The sequence below is a fragment of the Sturnira hondurensis genome, unplaced genomic scaffold (genome assembly GCF_014824575.4).
Source record: "Sturnira hondurensis isolate 20B ecotype Veracruz unplaced genomic scaffold, ASM1482457v3 Scaffold0025370, whole genome shotgun sequence".
Taxonomy (NCBI): domain Eukaryota; kingdom Metazoa; phylum Chordata; class Mammalia; order Chiroptera; family Phyllostomidae; genus Sturnira; species Sturnira hondurensis.
The window spans coordinates 14,670,770-14,694,530 of record NW_028098001.1 but is presented as its reverse complement, the minus strand read 5'-3'; the positions used below and the strand labels follow the sequence as shown (position 1 = coordinate 14,694,530).

Sequence of the window (23,761 nt, the reverse complement as noted above, 5' to 3'; positions counted from 1 at the left end):
CTGTTTTACACAGATTAATATTTCTGTCATTGAATAAGACCAAAATACTGTCACTTTAAATTTCCCCATTATTAAATCAACTTTGCATTTTTGATCCTCACTGAAGGATATATTTATTGATTTTTATAAAGGGAGGAGGGGGGAGGATAGAGAGAGAAAAACACATCAGTGTGTGAGAGAAACATCAGTTGGTTGCCTCCTATATGTGCCCCGACTGAGGATTGAACCTGCTACCTAGGTGTGTGCCCTGACAGGGAATCAAACTCCCAACATTTGGTGTATGAGACGATGCTCCAAACGACTGAACCACCTGGCTAGGGTAACTATGCATTTGTGATGGTTGACCTTACCAGCATTTAATTCCTGATATTTCTACCCAATTGCCATGTATTTTTCATTTTAAATTAATGCTTTAAAAGTGCATCCTTTCCATGGTACCATTTCTGCTTTACCCTTTTTAAAAAATATTTTATTTATTTATCTTTAGAGGGGAAGGGAAGGAGAGAGGAAGAGAAACATCAATGTATGGTTGCTTCTCGTGCATCCCCTGCTGGGAACTGGCCCCTGCCGAGAACTGACCTGCAACCCAGGCATGTGCTCTGACTGGGAATCGAACCGTGATCGTCTGGTTCACAGGCCCGTGCTCAATTGACTGAGCTACTTACCCTTTTTTATTAGCAGTTGTTCTTTAGACTTTTAGAAAGTCATAATGAATCTGATAGTAACTGAGCAGTCTGCACTCTGCAAGCTCTTTTTCATCTTCATAGAAAGCTTTCTTATATGTGCCTCTGAAGCTGGTTTTAGAAACTGTTAAAATGATTTCCAAAATGTTAAAATTGCCAAAGTGATTTCCAAAATTAGTCTAAGCTTTTTTTAACTTGATATTCTAATAAAGCATCTTTCTTTCCTAACTGATCTAAAATGCCTTCTGAAGTGTTTATAACTTTAGTGGCCTAGTCTAATTTGTTTTGAATATCTTTTCATCAATTCAAGTGGTAAACCAAACTTTTCATCCAAAAAAACATAGAAATTCATCAATGTGCTTCTCTGAGAAAACAAAAAAGCTATAAACAGAGTTTATAATCACAAAATTTAAGAAGCAATATTTGTATGAAATAGAATTACTCACTTTACAGATAAGCATATTTTGGGAGTTTTGGTATGTTTCTTTTGAAAACCTAATATTCCTTGTAAATTTAAAACATAAATTTACTATGAAATACTTTTATCTTCCCAAATATAAGTATTTAGGTAAAGCAATTTGGGGAATATTTTTACAATATGTGATTTTAGGTATATTAAAGAGATATAGTTATAAAAGCTTCCTTTCCTCTACCATCGTCTCAATCTTTCCACTTTTCTACAATTTAAAATTAAGTGGTTAAAAGCATAGTCATTTTTTTCATGCACTTAATGTATTTTAATGGTCTGAAACACTTGGAAACTTTTATGGATTTTGCTCTTCTTAAGGCACACTCACAAAATTTGGGAAAAAGTTGCAAGATGTCATCTTAACTCTGAAAATAATTATATAAATTATGGTATAAATTACTAATTTCATGTTAATAGCAACTGAATTAATGAATAAAATGATACGTAGGATTTTTGTGGAATAGTGTTCATTGTAATCACCATAAGATCATAATCTGCTGAAAATTATGTTAGGTTATTACACCAATTTGAATAAAATATTAGTGATAGAATAGTGAGTGATGATAAATATGGGTGTGAAATTAAACCAGGTATGAAAATTACCAGGTAGAAGTCTAACTATGAGAGACCTGGGTCCGAGAAATCTGATGAACAGTTAAAAGACATAAAAATGTCGCAGAGCAAGGTGCCTCAGACACCATTGAGAATGTTAAGACATTAGTGGGTAGAACACTCTGAATACAGCCTAGAATTAAAGGGTAGCAGATAAAGAGAGACCTAGCTGGTTTCCCAGACAGGCTACAGGGAAGAAATTAAGTTTCTGCCTTTTGGACTAAAACAGAGTGATGTGCTAGGCTTCACCACCTTCAAGGTGAATGTCCTTGGATAAGTTAAACAATCTAATTTTTTATTTCTTCATTGAAAAGTAAGGATTTAACACAGCGCCTGGCCCAACAAGATTTTGTGAGGATTAATTCAATCAGGTAGTCCGTGATTACTTGGTATAGTCAGTATGTTCAGTATTTGCTAGTTACTATTATTGAGAGGAAAATCTGGCTCCCTTACTAGATGGTAAGATCATTGAGGACAAAGACTTTTTTTATTTGTACTTACTACCTACCCTAATAAAGGTTTCTTGAACTGCTGAATTGAACACAGAGTTAATTTTCTCCTGTATAATGGTATTGGCCTAGAAATTATTTATGAAGTTTCTCTGTTTCTTGGTAGAATGGCTTATACTATTTTCAAGATTTTACATTATAAATAATGAAAATTATTTTTTAAACAAATAACATTTTTAACAATAGGCTTTTAAAAGCATAATTTACATACATTCTTATTTGATGTTTCATCAGATATACTGCTCTTTATAGTTATAATAGCCTTTTTAGAGTTAGTAGTATTGGTCCTTGATTACATTTTATGCACTCATTTTATCCATTTTACTTATTTTAGGCTTATGTAAAACTGGCTAATAATAAGTTACTATTTGCCATCTAAGGTTTTACATCTTACTCAGGGGTAAACCGTTTTTTTGTGTGTGTGTTTTTATATGAAACCTGAAAATTCATACATAGGTACCATTAGTAATTTCTTTTGCTATTTATGGATTGGCACTTAATGAATTTGCTCTCTTAAAATGGTTACATGACAGGAACACAACTTTCTAAAACGTTCTGTTCTGCCTCTCTTCTCAAGTCTCCTTCAAATATTCTGTAGTCAAGTGCAGTGAACCACAGAAAGAGCTAAAAGGGCTTAGACACATCTCACATATTTTCACCTTCCTCTGCCCTTCACAAACTCCTTTAGAAAAGTTGTTTGGGCCCTGGTACATATAGCTGGATCACAACATTTTCATAAAAGTTGTTTCTAAAAGGCACAAATTAACTGTTTTAAGATACTATGGATCCACTTATATCTACAGGGTGGAGTAAAAGCAGGTTTACAGTTGTGAGTACACAAAATGACATTTATTCTTATTATTTATTAATTATTGTATTAATTTTCTATATGAACTGTAAACCTACTTTTGCCCCAACCTGTATATTCAATAAACATGTATTGATTGCTTATATAATCCCACTAGAAATGAGTGGGATTAAGACAAAAAATACTAGTAAAATTTATATAGTTTTCATGAACATGAATTTCCATTCTAGAAGTCCCCACCCTTATCCTCCAGGGATACATTCCAAGACCTCTGGTGGATGACTGAAACCACAAATGGCACCCAACCCTGTATATACTATGCTTTTACCTACATATGTATATTTATGATAAAGTTTAATTTATAAATTAGGCACAGCATGAAATTAAAACAATAATAACAAAATAGAACCATCATAGCAATACACTGTAATAAAATTATGTGGCCCTGCCCATGTGTCTCAGTTGGATGGAACATCATCCTATACACCAAAGAGCAGGGATACATACACAGGTTGCAGGTTTGATCCCCAGTCAGGGCATGTATGGGAAGCAGCTGATTTATATTTCTCTCACATCAATGTTTCTCCTCTCCCTCCCTCTCCCTGCACCTCTCTCTTCTCTCTCTCTCTCACATGCACACTCCCTTCCTCTCTCTCTCTCTCTCTCTCTCTCTCTCTCAAACTACTAAACATAACATTGGGCAAGGATTTAAAAATATATTAAAAATAAAATTATGTAAATGTGGTCTCTTTCTCAAAATATCTTATTGTATTGTACTCATCCTTTTCGTGATGAAGTGGGATGATAAAATGCCATTAATTTGAGAACTTCCACCATTTCAATTAAAGGAAGAACTTTATGGCTTCTCACTGACATATCCAGATTGCCAGAATCCCTGTTTTTTCACTTGGGGGACATTATTACATAAAATAAAGGTTATTTTAACACAGGCACAGGGAGTCCCAACAGTGGATCTGCTAACCAAGATGATTACTAAATGATACCATCTCTGTCTCCTTTCTGGTGATGAAAAGGGCCAATATGAGATCTCAGAATGAAACTGAATGAAACGCCATTCAGAATGACACACAATTTAAAACTTATGAATTGTTTATTTCAGGAATTTCCCATTTAATATTTTTAGACCATGTTTGACCTCAGTTAACGAATCAGGAAAAGTGAAACCACAGATGGGGGAACTACTGTATAAACTTTTGTAAAATTCATAACCACTACTTCTTCGAATCTCAAAAAACTGTAAATGTTACTCAGGCCATTAGATACCTATGTAAGGCTCAATGAAAAAATATACAATTTTGTTAAAACTGATTCTAAAGTTTTCAATAAGATTTCAGGAATTGTACTATGTTTTGATAGTTTGCTTGCCCACCTATTTTAAATACCAAATTGTGTAGTTGTGAAGGGCAATAATTATGCCTCGCTCAGTGCTGACCCTTAATAGGAGTTTAATTCATATATTGAATAACATATAGAATCAAAGTGCATTTAGCACATGCAGCAACACAAGGCAGTTTTGAGACATTTTCCCTCTATTTGACTTGATTAGATCTATGATAGATGAACTGTGATTGAATTTTACATTTCTCAAATAAGAACAGAGACTACAGTGAAACATTAATCTAGTGTTCATTAACTTGGAGTACAAGATAATTCAATCTTGGCTTACCTGAAATTTATGTCTGCAAGGTTAATGAAGAATGATATATTAAACAAATTACAGTAGACTTAAAATCATTGACTCTCTTTAATGAACAATGATGTTTAACGTTTTAAAGAAATTTACAGTAACTGATTGGTGAAAATGAATACCTTAATACAGTCCGCTCATTCATTTAAAAGTAAGATAAACTGAACAGACCTCCAGGTAGAAATGCTTTGTATCTTATATAAATATATGTTGAGACTTCTACCCAACAGCAACCAAGTACTGTGTATAATACTAAAGGAGACTATAGAGAATGCTTAGATCTGGTTGTGATTCTGAAGTATGAAGAATTTTAGAACAATGTAAGGCAAAACGATTAGAATACAGATGAAAAAATACAACGTGAAAGGTAAAAAGTGAGCAAAATCACTGTAATAGCCACACTTTCTAAGAAATAAAATTTTAATTTCACGTTTGGAAAAGGAAAAGTTGTTTTAGAACCTATGTTTTCCTCAGGTCTTGAATTTAACCTCCCCTCTCCCATCAGAATCAATGCATCTCTTTCCAGGAGAAGCCTATCCGAGGATTCTTTTCCTTCTAGGTCTCGATTTCACTTCCGGCGAACACAAGGGGGCGCGCTCTTTTAGGGAAGCGACCGGGTCTTCCTTTCCGTTCGCGTAGCCTCAAAGAACTGCTTGACTCCCGGGCTGCCACACAGAGCTGGGGGCGCTCTCTCCAACTGCCCCCAGAGCCGGCTTTTCCCAACCAGCGGCAAACCAACGGGGTTCACTGCTGAGTGGGCCGCGGGGTTTCCTGGGACTCGTGGTCTCTGAGGATTTCTCCCTGCCAATTTTGTAAGGATAGGAGTCAGGGGAGCTGGGGAACAGCTCCCTGGCCCGCCCGGTGCCCAGCCCCCTGGGCCGGCACTCAGCTTTCTGCCGCCACTGGAAACGGCCCAGAGCTCCCACCCCAGCGCTTTCTGCGTTGGCTGCTCTCTGAGGGCACCCGCCCTTAGCTGCGTGAGCCCTGAAGGTAGGTGGGGAAACTCTGTGCACCCCTTCCCTTCCCCCACAGCCCCACCTCGAGTTCCGCAGGTGGACCACACGTGCCTTTCGCGCGGCCTGAGTTTGGCCCCGAGGTCGCACTGTGTGGAGCTGCGCGCACCGCTGGGGCTTGTCCCTAGGGAATTCAGCCAATCGCAGCTGCACTGGAGCTTCCGGAGTTACTTACTGAAGCATGGGCCCCCAAGTTGGTGGATTTCTCTGGTGTGCGCCTCCCTTCTGAGCACTTTCAGGCCTGGCTTGACCGTTAAAATGGTTCCTGAGGCTTCCTGGAGTAGGGGCGGCTCATGTTTTGAGGCCATTGGTGGGGTTGGCAAATCCATTCATTGAGCGTATCTTTTATTGAGCACCAGTTATATTGGAGGAACTGTAAAATGCTATAGGTGTCAAAGATGGGACACGCGGTCTCCTTCAAGGCTCTCAAAGACTTGTGTTAAAGATGGGTACATAGATACGTAGGTAACATTCAAGGGAAAGGATGAAGTTGCATTAGAAGGACGATATAAAATGCTGTGGACAGCAAAGCTTCGTGGAGACACCAGCGCCTAAAGAGGAGTAAGTACCGGATATTTTGGGAAATACAGACAGAAGTGAGGAATATTTTACAGATGAAGGGATGATTAAGAGTAAAGGCGGGAAGCCAGGTGTGCGTGGAGTAAACAGTGTTTTAGTGTGTAGAGCGAAGTGGCAAGGAACAAGACGGGAGAGGAAGCTTGAATTACAAAAGGCTGTGAATAGCTTTATAGACTGGTGGTACACAAATATTTTGGATATGAATTGCATTAAGATGAACAAATTACAAAGAAACTGTTTTTAATATGCGTAGAATGCTCATGTAGAAAAAAATGTAATAACATGGACTGTGTCATGAATAGGATATATTTGTCGATAGCAATATTTGTATCTAATTAATTACACACATTGATTATTTTCTTAGGCTTGTTTTTATTGCCTTTTTCTAATTAAATTGAGAGATTACCAGCACATTGTGTAGCTTCGATGAGACTCAGTCACTTGGTGGAGATTTGCTTGTTGCTACCCACTATTCTATTTGTTTTTATTTGTGGAGACTTAGAAGGGTTTTAGATCAAGGGCAGTAATTGGGAACTTATATCAACTGGATGACTTTTAGAATAGGGAAATGGACCACAATTGGCAAAATTAAGAGGCGAAACTTGGGAATGAAGGTCAGGAGCACAAATTGATGATTCCGAGTATGGTTTTTATTCTTTTTTCATAAATGATGGCAGGAATACCAATGTTTGGAATCAGATTTCCAAATCCAGTATTTTCGGGACCTTGTTAAAGCTTAGAAGATGTTACCTTAAGTATCTTTTATTATCTATAAAGATGTTTGGAGTCCAGTGGATATTGTGGTGAAGATCAGAGAAAATATTTTAGCTCTTTCATATGGCATGTGTATGTCACATTAAACTCTGCTATCCAAAGACACTTGAAGCTGAAGGTCAGAGTTGTAATTTAATAGAGCCAGGAAGGCCAGGTCACTTTGGAACATTTTTGAGGTAAACATAACTGCACTGTGAGAAATGGATTGGAGGGAGCTGAGAGATCAATCAGAAGGCTGATGCAGTTATAAAGACAAGAGTCATTAATGGTTTGAAGAAGAAGAAGAGACATTTTTTATGTCATTAGGTTGTCATTAGAGACAGTTTTGAGACATTAGGTTGTAGAACTGACAGGACATGGTTTAGAAGGATAGTCAGAGGAGATATGTCACTAAAGTCAGAGAGCAAAGTGTTTTAGGAAGAGAGGAGTGGTTTTTAAAGGAATATGCTGTAGAGAGAAGGAGAATATGCAAGCAGCTCTGGGATTTGGCAAATATGATGTCATTTTCAACTTTAGTAAGAATAGCTAGCTCTGGTAGGGGTTGATTGAAGAGGGTCTTTTTTCCTCTTTTTTATTGAATTTATTGGGGTGACCTTGGCTAGTAAAATCATATAGGTTTCTGGTATACAATTCTGTAACATATCATCTGTATATTGTATTGTGTGTTCACCAACCCAAGTTAAGTCTCCTTCCATCACCATTTTTTTTACAGCTAAGAGCGTGAATATATATTGAGAGGCAAAAGTAAGTACAGAAAAAAGAGATTGAGAGAATAGAGAGGAGAAGGTTGGTAGAGAAGATACAAAGCATTGGTATGCATTTAGTGTATTGGGTTGGCTAAAAAGTCCATTACATTTTTTCCATATGATGGCTCAAGTAGTGCTTAGTTGTCTTTAACTACATTTGAAACAATTTTGTGAGATTGTGTTGTGACAGCTGTCAGTGTGCATTTAAAAAAATCAAAATTGGTGAATTTTTGTGTGGCCATTTTAATATTAAAGACTGGAGGAGATATGCAACATTTTTGATGTATTATGCTCTATTATTTCAAGAAAGGTAAAAGCTGAAATGCAAAAAAAAGGATTTGTACAGTGTATAGAGAAGGTGCTGTGACTGACTGAACCCATCAGAAGTGGTTTGTGAAGTTTCTTGGTACTATTGACATTTTGGCCAAACAATTCTTTGCCGTGGGCCTTAAGCTTTGGAAGATGTTTAGCAGCACCCCTGGCCTCTACTCACTAGCAGCAAACAGCAGGAGATAACTGACATACTCAAAATATCCAAATCAATAAAGTTATTGGTGATAATGAAAAATATGTCTTATTTTATGGAAAAAAAGCCATAAGGGACTTTTTAGCTAACCCAGTATATTTTTAGAACATAGCACATGGACAGGAAAATACTGGTCATTAGTGTTGAGGAGTTTATCGTAGAATAACCAGACCTTTCTTATCTGCTAGCAAAGTGCCTAGGATCCAGCTCACTTACTTATTCATTCGTGTGTTAGGTCACTCAACTGACCAAATTTTTTTTCCAGTGCTCATCACTTGTTATCTGTAATGATTTCCCAGCAGACAGGTACTGAGCTCAGTGGAACTCACTTGCCACTGAGAAACATAGACATCCGACAACTAATTCAATAAGAAAAACTGTAATTGTGATAACTGATGTGAAACAAGAGTGTGGAATGTTAAGAGCATATGTATTAGATGGAACTGACAAGATTTAAGCGTTTTAAGGAAGACATTTTCAAAGACAGAATGTTTAATCTGATACCTTGAAAGAGCACTATCTTGTTATCAAGTCAGCCATCTCTTCCTCTTGCTGTCCCATGATTATCATCTAATCCTTGGTTCTCTGTTCACTGTTGGGCTCAGTCTCCCCTCTCTTGAGCACTTGTAATTTATTTTATCAGTGGGTTGGTGGGGTGGGAAAATTTTTAGAAACCAAAGCTTTGCAAGGATCTTTCTCAAGCCAGTTATTGCTTGGTCAACTGTGTCAAAGTGGTTTGCAGAATTTCTTGGTACTATTGACATTTTGGCCAAATAATTCTTTGCTGTGGGTCTTATGCTTTGGAAGATGTTTAGCCACACCCCAGGCCTCTACTCCCTAGCAGCCAATGGTGGGAGATACCCAACATACTCAAAATATCCAAATCAATAAAGTTATTGGTGATAATGAAAGATGTGTCTTATTTTATGGCAAAAAGTAAGTGTCTAAATATGAACTAAGTGGCCATTTAATTTTATTCCTGCTACATCAATTCCCACTAGGGGAAGTAAAGGGTTTGGGGAATGACAAATCAATAGCCAGGGCCACCACTGGCTTAGCCTCCTACCATCCTTTGAAGGAACCAAAGTCAGCACAGATCCTGTCACTTCTTATTAGGAATTTTAGCCAATGAAAGCTAGTTGTTTTTTCTTTCATTTAAAAATTTAATGCTCTGTGTGTCAAGTGATTGGGGAATAAGCACCACTCATGATCTTTCTGCAAGGAAGGATAGGCACTATTGCTTCTGGGATTTTGTGTTTTATGTAGCACTCAAGTGTTGGCTAAGTGCTTTTACAATCAATTTTATTGTTCAGTTTAAAAGATAGCCTAAAGTCACCCCTTTCAGCGTTTATTTGGTGTGATTCAGAGAAAAGGATCTTTTGCAAAAATGGGCCTTCTGTGATGTGGAAGAACTCTGATCAATGAAAGACTAGATATAATGTAAGATAATGGAACATCATCTGAAGAGAGTTAGATGTTAATAGAAGACATTAGCTACATGGTACTTTTTTTGTTATTTGCCTTTACAATGAAAGAAGAGGAAAACAAAACAAAACTTGTAACAGTAGAAATACAACCCTGCAGGAAGACAACACCCTCCTTAAAGCACTAGGTTTTATTTAGAGCAAGTGTTGCCAGACTTTTTCTGTTCAGGGCAAGATAGATAATATTTCAGGCTTTACAGGCATGTAGTGACTGTTCAGCTCTGAAGTTGTAGCGCTCAAGCAACGATAGACAATTCGTAAATGAATGGACGTGGCTGTGTCAGTAAAAGGTGGTGTATGGAAGCAAGGCCACTGAGATTTGGCCTGTGGGCCATAGTTTTGCCAACCTCTGATCTATAGCACTTAGGAGATTCCTTTACTGAACAGAGAGTGTTATGGATCATAATAACTGGTAGTCAGCTGGAAGCTCTGTGAAGCAGAGGTGGACTTGTCTTGAGTTAGCAAGGATATCCAGTGGGAAGTTACTCGACTAAGGTAGGCTAGATGGTTCTATTTTCAGATTTTCAGGTCCTATAGTGTGTATTTGGTGATATGACTGTACTGGAGTTGAGTGCTTAGATCGGAGGACAAATCCAGGGCAGTGCCCAAGGAATGAAAAAGAGCTGGTGCTATAGTGTTAGTAAAGAACTATAAATCTGTGAATTTCCACCAGTTAAAATGCATATGGTATTACATCCTTCGGAAGGGACCTGCGAGAGAATATATTCCAGTCTCTTACTCAGTGAAGGGCTTTCATTGTTTGCCCTGTTTTGTGTGGCTTTGCTAGCACTGGTCCTTTGGCCCTCTAGATCGCCTCCCCACCCCTTCATCTGCGGCCAGCCCTGGCTCCCTCCACAGTCAAAAAGATAATCCAGTAGGATGAACAGTCACAGCTCCTGTCAGGTGGCCCTCTCCTCACCATGTTTTCTCTCCCAGTTCTGGTAACTGCTCCCTCCTCTCGTCCGTTTTGCCTAGGCCTTCCCCCAGGGGAAGGATGCCCTTGCTGTGTTGCGTTATTACCAGCCCCTGGGGTATTGTGTTACCCCTTTTGGGTTGCCCACACTTTTAGAAAGAGTCAGTTTATTAAATTCTCCTCACATTACCCAGATTGAGGTACAATTAGCTTTCTGCCTGGACCATGATGGATACAGTAGTCTTACCACTGTTTTCAGATACCTCTTTTTTGTCATTTTTAAGCCCTGCAAAGTCAGTGTCTATAGTTTCTATTTCTTATAATCACAGGATCTCAGGTGAAAGATCACCCACAAGGTGATTCATTTAACTTTCTGTTTAGAGTTTGGGTCCATTCTGTTCTATCCCAGTCATATTTCTCCATACTTGAACGCCTACGCAACAGAGAACTCACTATTTCTAAAACTCATCTTTAGATGTGTCTGACTAGTAGAATATGTATATACAACTTGTATCCATCATCCTTGTCCTGTCCCTTGGGGTTTCATGGAGCAAGTCCAATTTACATTTCATTCCTCTGTTCTCAGGCAGCAGGTTTTTGAGTTCCTTTACCATCTCTATGTGTTTAAAAGTGGGGTGCCTAGAACAGAATCTCTTTTTCCATATGCTTGTTTGATCCTACTGAGTTGGCCATGAGCATGACAACCTTACCTAGAAAGAAGGCTTACTACCTCCAATGAATGAACATGGGAAAGATCAGCAGTTCCTCTTTCCTCGCTTTGCAAGTAAAGGGGGGAACATGATCCAGCCCCACTCTGTACTCTCCACCTCCGAGGATTTAAGCGTTATCTCATATTGTCAGTTGTCTTTGATTGTGGCTTAATTGTTTTCCTACCATTGGATATATCTATATTTAAAGGCCATCTATCAAGAAAATAAAGTCATTTACAAATTGCAAATCTTTAGAGTGCTTTGGCTATTCAGTATTCTTTTGCTTTTCGTCAACTATCAAAAGTACACTAATCATTTTATTACTTAAGGAGGCAGTGTTTAAGGTATTTTGCTCAACTTTTCATTTAGGTTTAAAATCCAAATGGCAGATATCAGCATACTGATAGATTTTTAGTATTTTGTTCCTTTTTCTTTCTAAACATTTACTCTGTGCTTATGCCCATAACTATACTTCTCGATCCTGGAAATATAACAAAATAGTATATTGAATACTATAGTCTATTGAATAATATTTTATGATTGATAATCAAATTGACCTTAAGGAAATGTTCTAAAATAGGTTCTTAAGTATACCATTCATTTAAGTCAATTTTTATAATGAAAGTCCATTTTATTTTTAATAGGCCTCCAAAATATCTGTTAGGTTCTTTAATTTTTCCTTCTGATTTATTCAGTCAGCTCATTCTCCATTTTATTTTTATTAGATTGCTTTCACCATGGCAAAACTCTGGAAAATAAATCCTCTTGTATTGAATGTGTGCTTTGGTTTAATCCAGATAAGTAAAATAATGAAAACAGCGCATTAGAAAGTAATTTTGATTGTGACTCTCTTAATCTTTAATATAATTGTTCAGAAATATATTTCAGAGACTGCTCCTTTCCCCTTTCCATTGCATGATTAAAAAAAGAAAACAAAACATACTTGAGATTCTTCTCAAATTCTTCAAAATGGGTTTTATAATAGCTGATTTTATATGATCCTTTTCTTTTTATCTCTCAGAACAGTGGTAGGCGAAAACTACTTTCTGTCTGTTCTGAACTGTTTGTGTACTTTATCTAGAGCTCTATTATTCATGCATTAGTTTGTATTTTATTTAGTTTCTTATTTGTCTACCTTCTCCTGGAAGCAGTGTTCCTGAGGGAAGGGTTATCCTTGTATCTACTGCCTAGCACAGCCAATAAATGGTGTTAAATGTTTGTTGGCAAGCCCTGGCTGGCATAGCTCAGTGGAATGAGCGCGGGCCTGCGAACCACCCGATCGCGGTTTGATTCCCAGTCAGGGCACATGCCTGGGTTGCAGGCTAGTTCCCAGCAGGGGACTCACTAGAGGCAACCATACATTGATACTTTTCTCCTTCCCTTCCCCTCTAAAGATAAATAAATAAATAATTAATTTTTAAAAATGTTTGTTGGCAGAATTCGAGTTTCTCATGACATATTCTGCCTTTTTATAGTAGAGCATGAAACACTTACGTAGTTCTCAAGAAGTTGCTCCTTCCTAAAAAGTTATTTCTGTTATAAATATGGCTTCCAGACAACACACTCTTGTAAAGATTGTTGTATTTTTTAATTAAAAAATCATCCACTATCCAGCATCCATATATTTATTCAATAATTGCTAAGCTCTATTTCATCTATTTAATGAATAAGTTTTTAAAGTTACATATATCTCCAATAAATTCTCATCCAAATCAGTTTCCTAAAATCTACATTGTAATACTTGTAATGTAGTATGCATGCGAGTAACTATAGGGTAACTTAAGGTAGCAAGTGAAGCACCTATTTCCATGCAAAGACCGTGGTAATACATTTCATACTAGATTGCTGACATGAAAATCTTTAGTGGTAAATAATAGACAAACTCTAGTTTTGCAGTGTATTCTAAAAATATGATGGCTGTATAAGATCACTGAGAAAGGCACTGATTCAAACTACATGTCAGGAACCTAGGTTCCTTAATTATTAATGTGCTGACCTCATTTTCACCTATCATTGATAAAGAGCTAAGGTTCGGCAAACAATCAAAGCAGTGACAGAATAGTTCAAGAGGTCTGAGTGAATGTTTTATCAGCATTATTTTGTACATTCTGTACTGTCCAGTATTTTTAGTGTTTCTGAGTCCATCACATCATCAACCTATTATTGGAACAATATTCAAGTCTTTCTTCACCTTCTCCTTCTCTCCGATCTTGGCAGCAAGCCCTAACATGTCACAAACATCTCTCAGAGCAGAGCTTTCTGTATTCTTTGTGCACATTGAAAGCATCCCGGCCTCGTTCTTCTTCGAGCCCTTCTTTACTGTGGGTGTCATTAGTCCTTTAGCTCCATCCTACCCAGATTAACCCTCTTCCTAAAACACCACTGGGATCATTCACTCATCCTCTCCAAAGATGACACCTGCTTCCAGCTGTCCACTGCAGTACATTTAAAGTCCTCTGACTGGCTTTCAAGATCCCAACTTTCCTTTTCTATATTATTTCCCTTTATTCCCTAAAATATCTTATTCTTTAGTGAAGGAGATCCATGTGCTCTCCCACACAAACCCATACCATTTTCTGCTGTCTACTCTTACTTTCCACCCCATCTGAAGTGTATTTCTGCCCCCTTTGCCTCTGACTCGCACTCGTTTTTCAGATCTTCCAGGTCTGTTCCAGAGGTACTTTTTCCTTCTTTCACATAAACCCACACGTGTCCCTTTTCCTGAGCTCCTAATAGGTTTATGGTGAGACCCATGCAGAGACACATGCTTTGCAGACAGCTGGCCTGGGATTGAATCATGGCCATGTACTAGTCTCAAGTGGACCAAGCTTTGGGTGAGTATTTACTCTGTGTTTGAGAGGGTTCATGGGGGTGACGTGCTTTGATTTCATCTCCTCAGTAACTTTATAAGTTTAGTACTATTTTGATTTCCATTTTAGATGGACAGGCTGAGACAGAGAGGTTAAGTAACCCGTTTAGGGTCACAAAGCTAGTAAGGAGCTAGGATGCTCGGCTCCTAGACCTGTTCTCCTAGTTTTGGGGCTATTCTTGTCTCTTTAAGACATATTTGAAATGCTTTTTTGATGAGGGTTTTCAGGGTTGATTGATATGCAGGGTTACTCTTTCCTGTCTCACTGGGAGTCATTAGGAAAAAACGTCCTTCATCTAACAATGCTTTTGGTGTTAGTGTGCCTGGATATATGTATTTATGTGTGCATTTGTGTGTATGTGTGTTGCATGTACATGTGCTGCTATGGTGAGAAGCTGGGGTGAGCATCACAGGACACAAGATGACCACAGGGCAATTCAGGGAGGTCCTGTCTATCCAGGCTACACTGAATCGTACCCTCAAGCCCAGGATCTTGTAGAAAGAACATGTGCAGAAAGATGGGTACTAAAAGATATCATTAACTAGGTACCTTGAGAAGGCTGCCATCTCTGAACTTCAGTTTGCTTAACTTTAAAGATTCTAAATTCTATATCACAGAATTATTAAATGATGTAATTCACTGAAGTGTTAAATGCAAAGTGAATGCATGGTATCCAGATGTTTATGTTTCCCTTTGAAGCTACATACTCCATCCAGGCTCATGGGTTTTCTCATCCCTGCTGATGCGTTTCCCTGTGTCCATGGAGCCAAGCAGGCCCTCCTTTCCTTGTCATCCATCTCCTTCACTTTGCCTGTCTTCACTTACAGACTGCCTTCTTCATGAAGCTCTCTGTGATCCCTGAGCGGGAATTAATCTCTCCTTTCTGTGAACTGTTTCATTTCCAACCCTTTATCATAGCCATCTGTGTATATTATGGCTTAATCTTTCTCACTGACCCAGTGCTAGAAATAATAAAAGATGAAGGCACAGTCCGTGCCTCAGGCCTGTCACCCTCCCTTCCCTTCCCTTGGCCTGCTCCTTCACACTCTCCCACATCAGCCAAACGTGCTTCCTTCCCTCCCTTTGCATCTTGGCTCAGGAATCATCTCCTCATTGAGGCCTTTCTTGAGTGTTGTATTAAAAGTTGCATCGAATCCCTCCTCTTTCTGTCTTACCTGAATCCGTGGTAAGCTGTGCTTATCACAGTTTGGATACAAACATTTCACTTATATTGTGACTCCCCTCAGTAGAATGTCAACAATGTAAACTCAAGAATTCATCTATTTCTGTTTCTTCTGGACAGAGTTGGTGATCACTACTTGTTGAGTAATGAATGAATTACCATTGTGTTTATGTTTCTGATGTGGTCTAACTATTAAAAAGTACAATGAGCCCTGGCTGGTGTAGCTCAGTGGATTGAGCGTGGGCCTGTAAACAACAGGATCAAGGTTCGATTCCCAGTCAGGGCACATACCTGGGTTGCAGGCCAGTTCCCAGCAGGGGATTCACGAGAGGCAACCATACATTGATATTTCTCTCCTTCTCTCCTTCCCTTCTTCCCTTCCCCTCTAAAGATAAATAAATAAATAAATAATTTTTAAGTACAATGATATGCTTCCTAGTTTTTTGAATAGAAGAAAGGTATGACTGGCAAATTTATGAATTGTTCTTTTTTTATAATTCAGATTCATAGTTGGTCAGTTAATTTCTTTGTGCTGCAAGGCTGTTTTTGACAGAATAGTTATCTGAGCTGGATTACTGGAGTGAAATGTTAGAATTCTCAGATTAAAAAATGTTACTTGAAAATGAAAAAAAAATGTAGTTTATCACTGACTTCAATTTCTAATGACTAAGGTCATATTTTGGTGGGTAAAGTTTTAAAGTAACAACAAATGATTGAATTTCCTGTTTATATGCTCTCTATAGCTATTCATCATCTAGATTTCTGATTGGCAGTGTATGTTGCAGCTATAGACCCTTCGTCTCAGAGTGATTGTAGCCCCAGCTAGTTGGCTCTTTCCCTGTTAATATAGATTTTGGAGTTAGCGGATGAAGGGGATTTAACACAGCAAGGAAGGCAGAAATGCCAGGGTAGTTAGGCCCTACAAGTAGGTTAGGTTGGGCTAGAAGGGTGTTGGGATCTCAGCTTGTGTCCCAAATTGAACAGACTCTAAGAAACATGTTACCTGCCTGGATAGAGTTCTCAGGGTAGGGTTAGGAACATCTCATTCATCTTCTTGAAGGGGACTTGGGGGTTAAGGCTACTGGAGTTGCAGGGAGAGGTGAATTTCCAAACCGATTGCTGTCTTTGGTTTAGTGACTTGCACATAGAGCTAGCTGCCACCTGGTCTTAATGCACTAAAACTGAAGTCAGCAGATCATGTGCTTGTAACAGGTGATGTGTGTACTGGCAGATTAAAGAGGGAAGATTTCCACAGAGCAAAAAAGTGTCTTGGCATAGAGGAAAAAAGATAAATAGATACACTTTCCTTGCCCAAGAGAGTTGACTCTACACCTGTGAATTATTGACACATGCTTTTTTTGTTGTTGAATGTTTGCATGTCTACTCAGGTCAAATAATGTTGTCAGCAGTTAATGCTGTGTCACACTGTTCTAAATTTAAATCTGCAGGATCATGTTTGGTCAGAGAGCCATAAAAATCCCACAGCCACTTATTTAAACTTACTTTTAATTTGCTTTAAAATATATTTTAATCACAAAGGAGCTTTCCACAAAATGTTGTAAGTCTGTAATTGCTGAGTACCAAAATGTTCCAAATATACTTGACATGGGAGAATAATGATTAAGTGAATGGTTTATTTACATTTCGTTTTAGGGGTGGGGAGGTATATGTTTTAGAAGAATCTGTACTTGTAGTAGATGTATGAAAATGCCTTTATGATTTTACAAAATATATTTGAATTAAAATAATTTCAGTAGGCATATCACTGATACAAGGTCAGTGCAAACTTTAATTAATAACAGCAGTTATGATGGAAGCTTTTGTTAAGTAAACAGTTACCCTTGTCTAGAAAAGTAAATATTTGGGCACAGAATAACTAATTGTTTTTCTAGTTATACTAGAACTGCATGTGGAGTCAAGCTTACTAATTGGGTGTCAAGGAGGACATTACTCAATATAATGGTTAAACTAATAAAATTGGGTAAAAGAGCACAGAATTAGGAATTATGTGATTACAAGACCTACTCCTTCCCTTTAAATGAATTGCAGTGAAATAGCATAGCTGTAATAGTAGAACTCGTAGTGACAAAAACAACAGTTCTTGAGCCTGTTAATCAGGTACTGTCATGCATGCTTTTTGACCATCATTTACTTTGCTTTTAAAAACAATTTTATGAGACTGTTACTAAGTAAGTATGTAGTTATTCACTAGTTTTGACTGTGTGGGAAGTCTGTACCCCCTAAACCATGTGTTGTTGAAGAGTCAAGTGTATATTTTTCATTTTATGGACACAGTGAGAGGCAATTTCCCTGTCATTCAGCTGGCCAAGGGCAGAGCTGGGTTCAGCCCGCAGGCTTGCCATTCTGAAGCTTGGGCCTTAGTCCTTCTGCTACCCAGTTCAGGTGAGAATGTACCTACTTATTTCGACCTACTTGGGGGTGTTAGTGGAGTTTAGAATGGAAAGATGGCATATCCTGTAACCCGCCCCCCCCCCACCAGGAAATTAATCTTAACAGAAAGAAAAGACAAAAACAGATCCTTATTAAGAGCCAGAATCAGTGGTTCAAGTACTCCAACAGTGGTTGAGAAGAGGGAAATTCAATAGGGTCTGAAATGGCTGGGAAGACATCCCGGAAGTGATGGACTTTGTATTATGCCTTAAGTGTTGATTAGTTTTTTTTTGCCACAACACATTGTTTCTTTAGTGTTCAGGTTCTAATAAGAATTCTGTGAACTGGCACCCTAATCGAGTTTTAGCCTTATTTATCTTTAAAAGCATTTTTGGACACTTTAAAAATATAGTTCAGATACTATATGTGTATACTTTCAGTGTTGCAGTTCATTTCTGAAAATAAATACAAAATATCTCTTCTAAAATGTGGAAGTAAATAATATTAGCTTATTAACAGTGTCTTCTGTTTACACGTGGAAGACACAGTTCAGAGGAGTTTTGGAAGAAATGACAAATAGTGTTCTGAGAAAAAGCAATTCTTTAAAAAGACAACTTCCACATTTTATGGTAACAATCACAGTAAATTCTTCCTTTAGCAATTGGGTTGGCTTGACTATATTAACTACAGGAATTCATTATTTAAGTTTTATCTTTGGGCCTTTGTTTTTAAAATTATTCAGTCATTTGTTTTATTATAAAGAAAATAAAATCTTTAAAATATATGTTATGACTTTCTAAGATATACAAAAAGACATGAAGAATAATACAACAAAGACTAATGTACTTCACTTTCAGATTGACATGCAACTAGATTTTTGCAAGCAAGAGAAACCCTTTCTCTTTCTGATTTCACCCCTTCTTCCCCTGCAGAAGTAATCATATTGCGAAATTTTGAATGTATCGCCAGCATGCCATTTCTTTGTACCTTTCTACATATGGTTATATTGTTAAGCAATACATAGTAGTCTTTATATTAATTATATCAAGTTATATGGCTTTTTAATTCTTGCTTTTTTCTTTTAACTGTGAGATTCAGGATTCATTCATTTTGATTTGTATAGTTCCAGTTAATTTTTATTGCTTAATAGTATTTGATTACATAAATATACAATTTATTTGGCTATTCTACTAACAGATATTTACACTATTTTAATTTTTATAACAAACAATGAAGTTGTGAAATTTTGAATGTGTTGCTGCATGTATATCTGACAGTCTTTCGTATGTCTAAGACCATTTTCTTAGCTTTTCTGTGACTTGCTTATTCATCTCTTTACCCATTTTTTCGGATGGATCATCTTTTCTTTTTTGATTTATAGATGATTCTTTAGATGTTTGAATGTGCACTCTTTATTGACCACGTAGTGAAAAGATCTTTGCCTAGACTGTGACTTACTCTTTTACTTTTTAATGGTGTCTTTTAAAGATGTTTAAAAACTCTAATGTAAAATTTCTCATGGCCCCCCTTTATAATTTATACCATACGGATCTAGTTTAAAAAATCTTTCAACTCAGGCTGGGTAGCTCAGTTGGTTAGAGCATCATCCCAGTATACCTAGGTGGCAGGTCCAATCTCAGGTCAGGGCACATACAAGAAGTAAGCAATGACTGCATCAATAAATAGAATAATGAGTGAATGTTCTCTCTTTGCCCTAACTCTTCCTCTCTCTAAAATCAGTTTTTAAGAAGTCTTTCATATTGAGAGAACAAAATGTAAAATTATGCTTTAAAGCTAAAGAAGAAAATATCAGGCATGACCATTTTCTTAAAAATGATCGTCAAAATTGGCTCACATGCAGTTAACATATTTTTTGTCAACACCAGTTTACTCAAATCAGGTTATTGTGAGATGAACAATGAAACTCCCTAAAATATGAACATCTTCTATTGTTCATTTTATTCTTGTTTTTTGGTTGAAAGTCTTAACAGTTTTGGAATGGACCTTTGTTTAAAGAAAGTAATTACAGTCTTCTGAAAGTGGTATGTTTCCAGGGACAGGGTGCGGTAGTGGTTCTCTAGTGTTCTCCTCAGACCAGCAGCATCAGTGTCACCAGGGAACATGCAGGAAACACAAATAATGGGCCAACTCCAGACTTTTTAAATCAGAAACTCTGCACTCTGTGTTTCAAGCGCTCCGGGTGATTCCAAGGCAGGCTCAAATGTGAGAACCACTGAAACGGGATAAGGAATGAGGAAGCACTAATTCTGTTTTGTTTTGCTTTGCTTTGCTTTGCTTTGCTTTACTGCTTGTGTGATCTACATTTGTGAAGAGCCACATTTCCAAGGATTCCCTTTTCTTGGCCTATCTTTCTCAGATGTTTTGTCCACAGCAGTAGCCGCATATGGTCAAAGTGGAGTGCAAATGGGTAACTTTGTTTAACCTTTCCTCATGTAATTCTTTTTAAGATTTGTCCTTGTTACTTGCTTTTAGATCTAAAATCATTGGAACCACTGTTCTTAAGATAGTTTGTTTTCACACATGGATAAATCAGTAGCCAAAATTTTCAGGGGCCTCCTAAGTGGATTTCCAGAGTTTTTTCTCTGTACAGTTCCCTCCTGTATTGTTCCACCTCCTTGTTATGACCTAGAATCTGTCTTGAGGCAATTAGTTGGCATAGTGTGGAACTTAGCTTATTTAACTTCTCTAGGGAATTATAGTCCTGCACTGTTTTTGCTCGATGTTTGAAAACTATTGTTTATATTTTATGTTTTGCTTTCTAGTTGTTTAATGTGGATGGTAATTGTGGTCCTTTTAAACCCCATCTTTGCTAGAAACCCCTATTTTATTGAGGTAAAATTTACATACAGTGAAATAGAAAATATTAAGTGTACCATTGATGGTCCTGACTAAATTGACATACCTGTGCATCCCAGTGCCATATCAGGATATACAGTGTGTTACCCTTACCCTGGAGAATGTCTTCATTCTTTTTTCCACTTAATCACCTTCCCCATCTCCTAGGTGAAAGTTATTCTTATTTTTTACCAATGATTAGTTTGTATAGAAATTTAGAGTATATACAATTTTTATATTAATTATTCACTCAATGTAATGTTTTGTGATTTATTCATGCCGTTGAATGCATTAGTAGTTCATTTTTTTATTGATGAGTAGTATGTTATTGTATTGCTATACAAACTTTATTGTTGAGAAGTATTCATTATATGGATATACCAAAATTTACTCATCCTGTTTTTGAGGAACACATGGGTCATTTCTAGTTTTGGGCCATTTTGAATAAAGTTGCTATGAACATTGTTGTACAGGTTTTTTTTTTTTTTAAATATCACAAGATGCCAGAGGACTTTATTTTTTCTTATCAATATCCTGTTCTGTAGCTTCCTTGACTCTTTTAGCCTGGATGCCAAAGGTTCAGGTATTAGGACCATGAGAAGGCTGGCCAAGGCCCTGAAAAGTTCTCCTTGTAGATGTTCCATATGAGTATGACTGGTCCTGCCAACTGGGTGGCCTCTTGAGTTCTACAGCAGAGCTGTCTGCCTTCTTGGGGCTAAAGGGCTTCCTGGGAAGGAGGGTAAGTGGCGCAGTACTCCCTCAGCCACCACACATTCAACTGCAGGGACTTGGTGAACTTGTCCCTCCTCCTCTGATCCACTGATACCCCAATGATCCAGGGCACCTTTTGGTGAAGGTTAACTTCTTGGAGCTGAAGGCCCTGCCAGCTGGCATTATGTGTGGTACCTCACCGTGGGACATCTCACTATGGGCTGGATGGGGTTTGGATACAGGGTAAGGGGCAATTCCACATGCTTTGGCTTGCTGCGCCTTGTGTCTACACATCTCCCACTGGCTGGTTAAACAGTGTGACAAGGTGAATGATCATGCCATCCCTCAGAAGTGGGGCTGGGGGATCTTGGCCTTTAAGTGTGTGTCACGGCTGCTGCCTGCAGGCCTTCACGGCTGCTGGAAAGAGCAGCCCTTTATGTGGCGTATAATTCTATTTTTGGGGGGTAAATAAGTGAGTGGATTTCCTAGGCTACACGTGTTCAGATTTCTAAAAAACTGTGAAACCTTTTCTAAAAGCAGTTGTGCCATTTTACATTTCTACGACGTAGTTTTTACTATCTTATTATTTTAGTTTGTGTGGGTATGAAGTGGTATCTCATTGTGATTTTAATTTGTGTTTCTGTAATACCTTTTCATACAGAGGTAGGCAGAGATAGGTTAATATGTAATACAATAATTAATAATAATACAAGAATAAACTTTTTCATGTACTCACAGTTGTGAACCTACTTTTGCCCATCCCTGCATAGTTAGACTTTTTATAGCTTTTTTATGACTTCTATTGATGTATTTTGAGCATTTTTTGTCAGGTTACCTTTTTTTAAATGATTTGTTTAAGTTCTTCATGTAGTTATAGTCAAGTCCTTATGTTATATATAGAGAGTGAACATTTCCTTACAGTTCATGGTTTTGCTTTTTATTTTCTTAACATCTTTTTATGAGATTATTTAAAAGACTTAACTTTGATGGTCTAATTTATCAATGTTGCTCTAATGATTAGTGCTTTTTATAACTTTGCTAAATGATCTTTTTTTTTTCTTTAACTTACCTTGTTTCCTTCTAGTTTTAGATTTTACATTTAAATCTCTGATTCCACTAATTTAATTTGGGGGTAAGATTAGAATAGATGTTCACTTTTCCCCTATATTTAACTGATTCTAATTGTTTTAGCACTATTTGTTGAAAATAACATTGCCATGATGCCTTTGTTGAAGATGAGTTGACTGTGAGTGTGATCTAGTTCTAACCTTGCTGTTCTGCTTCATTGCTCCATCTTGATGATAAAGACAGAGCATTGTCTTGATTGCTTTGTCTGCATTTTGTGTTGAAATTAAGCAGTGTGATTTTTCCAGCTTTGTTCTTTTTCAAAATTATTTTGGTTATTTTAGTTTTTACAATTTTACTATAAAATTTAGAATTTATCAAGTTCTAAAAGTAAAAGTTGCTTGAAATTTTGATTAGAATTGTGAGTATAGGTCAATGTGAGGAGAATAAAGATCTTAATATTAAGCCTTCCAATTCATGAGCACAGTGTATTTCTCAGTTTATTTAGACCTTTCATTTATTGGACAATGCTTTATAGTTTTCAAGGTAGAAATCTTTCATATATACTGTTAAGTTTATTCCTAATTATTTTGCTTTTTAAAATTTTTAACAAATGGATTTTATGTAGACAATAGATATTTTACATATTGACCTTGTGTCCTGAGCCTTAGCTAAATTCACTCATAAATTCTAGTAGTTGTTTGTTTTAAGATTCCATAGGGTTTTCTATAGACATTCATGTTGTATATTAATAAGTAGAACTTTTCATTTTTTCCAATCTATGTATCTCTTTATTTCTTAATTTCACTGCCTGTTATCTCCAGTGAAGTATTTAATAGAAACGAGAAGAGCAGATGTCCTTGTTGTGGTTTCAGTCTTAGGGGTGGGTAAAACATTTGGTGTTTCATTATTAATTGTAATGGTTCCTGTGGCTTTTTGTAGATCTTCATTACAGTTAGTAAGTTCCCTTCTATTTTTTTGTTTATCAGAACTATTTTTTAAATTATAAATCGCTGAATTTTTCAAATATTTCTTATGAAACTAAGTTAAGATGATCATATGTTGATTTTTAAATAATTTATTTTGTTGCTATAATGAATTACAGTGATTTAATTCTGAATATTAAACCAATCTAGCATTCTTGGACAAAC

General features: G+C 37.1%; 1 pseudogene; it reads right to left on the bottom strand.

The window, feature by feature from the left end:
- Positions 1 to 21,347: 21,347 nt before the first annotated feature.
- Positions 21,348 to 21,839, bottom strand: LOC118982393 (60S ribosomal protein L13-like; annotated as a pseudogene).
- Between the last annotated feature and the right edge of the window lie 1,922 nt (positions 21,840 to 23,761).